This window comes from Phalangium opilio, unplaced genomic scaffold, assembly GCF_054372755.1.
Source record: "Phalangium opilio isolate 3A_F unplaced genomic scaffold, DU_Popi_V2 ptg000101l_1, whole genome shotgun sequence".
Classification (NCBI taxonomy): domain Eukaryota; kingdom Metazoa; phylum Arthropoda; class Arachnida; order Opiliones; family Phalangiidae; genus Phalangium; species Phalangium opilio.
The window spans coordinates 7,979,569-7,985,568 of NW_028324204.1; the positions used below are offsets into that span (position 1 = coordinate 7,979,569).

Genomic DNA, 6,000 nt, shown 5'->3' on the forward strand with positions numbered 1-6,000 from the left:
AAATGTAACGTAGAAAGCCAAAGTTTTTCCACAATACCTGACAACCATTTAATTTCTGAGCTTCCGTGGATCAATGGTTAGCGCGTTCGGCTGTTAACCAATAGGTTGGTGGTTCGACCCCATCCGGGAGCGGTGTTGTGAGGTCTCAGATGTGACGTAAAAAGTCAAGGTTTTTACATAATACCTGACGAGCATTCAACTTTTGGGCTTCCGTGGCGCAATGGTTAGCGCGTTCGGCTGTTAACCAATAGGTTGGTGGTTCGAGCCCATCCGGGAGCGGTGTTGTGAGGTCTCAGATGTGACGTAAAAAGTCAAGGTTTTTACACAATACCTAACGAGCATTTAACTTTTGGGCTTCCGTGGCGCAATGGTTAGCGCGTTCGGCTGTTAACCAATAGGTTGGTGGTTCGAGCCCATCCGGGAGCGGTGTTGTGAGGTCTCAGATGTGACGTAAAAAGTCAAGGTTTTTACACAATACCTGACGAGCATTTAACTTTTGTGCTTCCGTGGCGCAATGGTTAGCGCGTTCGGCTGTTAACCAATAGGTTGGTGGTTCGAGCCCATCCGGGAGCGGTGTTGTGAGGTCTCAGATGTGACGGAAGAAGTCAAGGTTTTTACACAATACCTGACGAGTATTTAACTTTTGGGCTTCCGTGGCGCAATGGTTAGCGCGTTCGGCTGTTAACCGAAAGGTTGGTGGTTCGAGCCCATCCGGGAGCGGTGTTGTGAGGTCTCAGATGTGACGTAAAAAGTCAAGGTTTTTACACAATACCTAACGAGCATTTAACTTTTGGGCTTCCGTGGCGCAATGGTTAGCGCGTTCGGCTGTTAACCAATAGGTTGGTGGTTCGAGCCCATCCGGGAGCGGTGTTGTGAGGTCTCAGATGTGACGTAAAAAGTCAAGGTTTTTACACAATACCTGACGAGCACATAACTTTTGTGCTTCCGTGGCGCAATGGTTAGCGCGTTCGGCTGTGAACCAATAGGTTGGTGGTTCGACCCCATCCGGGAGCGGTGTTGTGAGGTCTCAGATTTGACGTAAAAAGTCAAGGTTTTTACACAATACCTGACGAGCATTTAACTTTTGGGCTTCCGTGGCGCAATGGTTAGCGCGTTCGGCTGTTAACCAATAGGTTGGTGGTTCGAGCCCATCCAGGAGCGGTGTTGTGAGGTCTCAGATGTGACGTAAAAAGTCAAGGTTTTTACATAATACCTGACGAGCATTTAACTTTTGGGCTTCCGTGGCGCAATGGTTAGCGCGTTCGGCTGTTAACCAATAGGTTGGTGGTTTGAGCCCATCCGGGAGCGGTGTTGTGAGGTCTCAGATGTGACGTAAAAAGTCAAGGTTTTTACACAATACCTAACGAGCATTTAACTTTTGGGCTTCCGTGGCGCAATGGTTAGCGCGTTCGGCTGTTAACCAATAGGTTGGTGGTTCGAGCCCATCCGGGAGCGGTGTTGTGAGGTCTCAGATGTGACGTAAAAAGTCAAGGTTTTTACACAATACCTGACGAGCATTTAACTTTTGTGCTTCCGTGGCGCAATGGTTAGCGCGTTCGGCTGTTAACCAATAGGTTGGTGGTTCGAGCCCATCCGGGAGCGGTGTTGTGAGGTCTCAGATGTGACGTAAAAAGTCAAGGTTTTTACATAATACCTGACGAGCATTTAACTTTTGGGCTTCCGTGGCGCAATGGTTAGCGCGTTCGGCTGTTAACCAAAAGGTTGGTGGTTCGAGCCCATCCGGGAGCGGTGTTGTGAGGTCTCAGATGTGACGTAAAAAGTCAAGGTTTTTACACAATACCTAACGAGCATTTAGCTTTTGGGCTTCAGTGACGCAATGGTTAGCGCGTTCGGCTGTTAACCAATAGGTTGGTGGTTCGAGCCAATCCGGGAGCGGTGTTGTGAGGTCTCAGATGTGACGTAAAAAGTGAAGGTTTTTACACAATACCTGACGAGCATTTAACTTTTGTGCTTCCGTGGCGCAATGGTTAGCGCGTTCGGCTGTTAACCAATAGGTTGGTGGTTCGAGCCCATCCGGGAGCGGTGTTGTGAGGTCTCAGATGTGACGTAAGAAGTCAAGGTTTTTACACAATACCTGACGAGTATTTAACTTTTGGGCTTCCGTGGCGCAATGGTTAGCGCGTTCGGCTGTGAACCAATAGGTTGGTGGTTCGACCCCATCCGGGAGCGGTGTTGTGAGGTCTCAGATGTGACGTAAAAAGTCAAGGTTTTTACACAATACCTGACGAGCATTTAATTTTTGGGCTTCCGTGGCGCAATGGTTAGCGCGTTCAGCTGTTAATCGAAAGGTTGGTGGTTCGAGCCCACCCGGGAAAGGTGTTGTGGGGTCTCAAATGTAACGTAGAAAGCCAAAGTTTTTCCACAATACCTGACAACCATTTAATTTCTGAGCTTCCGTGGATCAATGGTTAGCGCGTTCGGCTGTTAACCAATAGGTTGGTGGTTCGAGCCCATCCGGGAGCGGTGTTGTGTGATCTCAAATGTAACGTAGAAAGCCAAAGTTTTTCCACAATACCTGACGACCATTTAATTTTTGGGCTTCCGTGGCGCAATAGTTAGCGCGTTCGGCTGTTAACCAATAGGTTGGTGGTTCGACCCCATCCGGGAGCGGTGTTGTGAGGTCTCAGATGTGACGTAAAAAGTCAAGGTTTTTACATAATACCTGACGAGCATTTAACTTTTGGGCTTCCGTGGCGCAATGGTTAGCGCGTTCGGCTGTTAACCAATAGGTTGGTGGTTCGAGCCCATCCGGGAGCGGTGTTGTGAGGTCTCAGATGTGACGTAAAAAGTCAAGGTTTTTACACAATACCTAACGAGCATTTAACTTTTGGGCTTCCGTGGCGCAATGGTTAGCGCGTTCGGCTGTTAACCAATAGGTTGGTGGTTCGAGCCCATCCGGGAGCGGTGTTGTGAGGTCTCAGATGTGACGTAAAAAGTCAAGGTTTTTACATAATACCTGACGAGCATTTAACTTTTGGGCTTCCGTGGCGCAATGGTTAGCGCGTTCGGCTGTTAACCAATAGGTTGGTGGTTCGAGCCCATCCGGGAGCGGTGTTGTGAGGTCTCAGATGTGACGTAAAAAGTCAAGGTTTTTACACAATACCTAACGAGCATTTAACTTTTGGGCTTCCGTGGCGCAATGGTTAGCGCGTTCGGCTGTTAACCAATAGGTTGGTGGTTCGAGCCCATCCGGGAGCGGTGTTGTGAGGTCTCAGATGTGACGTAAAAAGTCAAGTTTTTTACACAATACCTGACGAGCACTTAACTTTTGGGCTTCCGTGGCGCAATGGTTAGCGCGTTCGGCTATTAACCAATAGGTTGGTGGTTCGAGCCCATCCGGGAGCGGTGTTGTGTGATCTCAAATGTAACGTAGAAAGCCAAAGTTTTTCCACAATACCTGACGACCATTTAATTTTTGGGCTTCCGTGGCGCAATGGTTAGCGCGTTCGGCTGTTAAGCAATAGGTTGGTGGTTCGAGCCCATCCGGGAGCGGTGTTGTGAGGTCTCAGATGTGACGTAAAAAGTCAAGGTTTTTACACAATACCTGACGAGCATTTAAATTTTGGGCTTCCTTGGCGCAATGGTTAGCGCGTTCGGCTGTTAACCAATAGGTTGGTGGTTCGAGCCCATCCGGGAGCGGTGTTGTGAGGTCTCAGATGTGACGTAAAAAGTCAAGTTTTTTACACAATACCTGACGAGCACTTAACTTTTGGGCTTCCGTGGCGCAATGGTTAGCGCGTTCGGCTGTTAACCAATAGGTTGGTGGTTCGAGCCCATCCGGGAGCGGTGTTGTGTGATCTCAAATGTAACGTAGAAAGCCAAAGTTTTTCCACAATACCTGACGACCATTTAATTTTTGGGCTTCCGTGGCGCAATGGTTAGCACGTTCGGCTTTTAACCAATAGATTGGTGGTTCGAGCCCATCCGGGAGTGGTGTTGTGAGGTCTCAGATGTGACGTAAAAAGTCAAGGTTTTCCACAATACCTGACAACCATTTAATTTCTGAGCTTCCGCGGCTCAATGGTTAGCGCGTTCGGCTGTTAACCAATAGGTTGGTGGTTCGACCCCATCCGGGAGCGGTGTTGTGAGGTCTCAGATGTGACGTAAAAAGTCAAGGTTTTTACATAATACCTGACGAGCATTTAACTTTTGGGCTTCCGTGGCGCAATGGTTAGCGCGTTCGGCTGTTAACCAATAGGTTGGTGGTTCGAGCCCATCCGGGAGCGGTGTTGTGAGGTCTCAGATGTGACGTAAAAAGTCAAGGTTTTTACACAATACCTAACGAGCATTTAACTTTTGGGCTTCCGTGGCGCAATGGTTAGCGCGTTCGGCTGTTAATCGAAAGGTTGGTGGTTCGAGCCCACCCGGGAGAGGTGTTGTGGGGTCTCAAATGTAACGTAGAAAGCCAAAGTTTTTCCACAACACCTGACAACCATTAAATTTCTGAGCTTCCGTGGCTCAATGGTTAGCGCGTTCGGCTGTTAACCAATAGGTTGGTGGTTCGAGCCCATCCGGCAGCGGTGTTGTGAGGTCTCAGATGTGACGTAAAAAGTCAAGGTTTTTACACAATACCTGACGAGCACTTAACTTTTGGGCTTCCGTGGCGCAATGGTTAGCGCGTTCGGCTGTTAACCAATAGGTTGGTGGTTCGAGCCCATCCGGGAGCGGTGTTGTGAGGTCTCAGATGTGACGTAAGAAGTCAAGGTTTTTACACAATACCTGACGAGTATTTAACTTTTGGGCTTCCGTGGCGCAATGGTTAGCGCGTTCGGCTGTTAACCAATAGGTTGGTGGTTCGACCCCATCCGGGAGCGGTGTTGTGAGGTCTCAGATGTGACGTAAAAAGTCAAGTTTTTTGCACAATACCTGACGAGCATTTAGGTTTTGGGCTTCCGTGGCGCAATGGTTAGCGCGTTCGGCTGTTAAGCAATAGGTTGGTGGTTCGAGCCCATCCGGGAGCGGTGTTGTGAGGTCTCAGATGTGACGTAAAAAGTCAAGGTTTTTACACAATACCTGACGAGCATTTAAATTTTGGGCTTCCTTGGCGCAATGGTTAGCGCGTTCGGCTGTTAACCAATAGGTTGGTGGTTCGACCCCATCCGGGAGCGGTGTTGTGAGGTCTCAGATGTGACGTAAAAAGTCAAGTTTTTTGCACAATACCTGACGAGCATTTAGGTTTTGGGCTTCCGTGGCGCAATGGTTAGCGCGTTCGGCTGTTAAGCAATAGGTTGGTGGTTCGAGCCCATCCGGGAGCGGTGTTGTGAGGTCTCAGATGTGACGTAAAAAGTCAAGGTTTTTACACAATACCTGACGAGCATTTAAATTTTGGGCTTCCTTGGCGCAATGGTTAGCGCGTTCGGCTGTTAACCAATAGGTTGGTGGTTCGAGCCCATCCGGGAGCGGTGTTGTGAGGTCTCAGATGTGACGTAAAAAGTCAAGTTTTTTACACAATACCTGACGAGCACTTAACTTTTGGGCTTCCGTGGCGCAATGGTTAGCGCGTTCGGCTATTAACCAATAGGTTGGTGGTTCGAGCCCATCCGGGAGCGGTGTTGTGTGATCTCAAATGTAACGTAGAAAGCCAAAGTTTTTCCACAATACCTGACGACCATTTAATTTTTGGGCTTCCGTGGCGCAATGGTTAGCACGTTCGGCTTTTAACCAATAGATTGGTGGTTCGAGCCCATCCGGGAGCGGTGTTGTGAGGTCTCAGATGTGACGTAAGAAGTCAAGGTTTTCCACAATACCTGACAACCATTTAATTTCTGAGCTTGCGTGGCTCAATGGTTAGCGCGTTCGGCTGTTAACCAATAGGTTGGTGGTTCGACCCCATCCGGGAGCGGTGTTGTGAGGTCTCAGATGTGACGTAAAAAGTCAAGGTTTTTACACAATACCTAACGAGCATTTAACTTTTGGGCTTCCGTGGCGCAATGGTTAGCGCGTTCGGCTGTTAATCGAAAGGTTGGTGGTTCGAGCCCA

General features: G+C 48.8%; 4 non-coding genes across 4 annotated transcripts; all 4 read left to right on the top strand.

Annotated features, from left to right (window-relative positions):
• The first annotated feature begins 941 nt into the window (after positions 1-941).
• On the top strand, positions 942-1,014 carry TRNAH-GUG (transfer RNA histidin (anticodon GUG)). The gene has a single exon. It is a non-coding gene; the product is annotated as a tRNA-His (tRNA).
• A 1,103-nt stretch (positions 1,015-2,117) lies between these two features.
• Positions 2,118-2,190, top strand: TRNAH-GUG (transfer RNA histidin (anticodon GUG)). The gene has a single exon. It is a non-coding gene; the product is annotated as a tRNA-His (tRNA).
• A 1,103-nt stretch (positions 2,191-3,293) lies between these two features.
• On the top strand, positions 3,294-3,366 carry TRNAN-AUU (transfer RNA asparagine (anticodon AUU)). The gene has a single exon. It is a non-coding gene; the product is annotated as a tRNA-Asn (tRNA).
• Positions 3,367-5,497: 2,131 nt separating this feature from the next.
• TRNAN-AUU (transfer RNA asparagine (anticodon AUU)) lies at positions 5,498-5,570 on the top strand. Its single transcript has one exon. It is a non-coding gene; the product is annotated as a tRNA-Asn (tRNA).
• Positions 5,571-6,000: the final 430 nt, after the last annotated feature.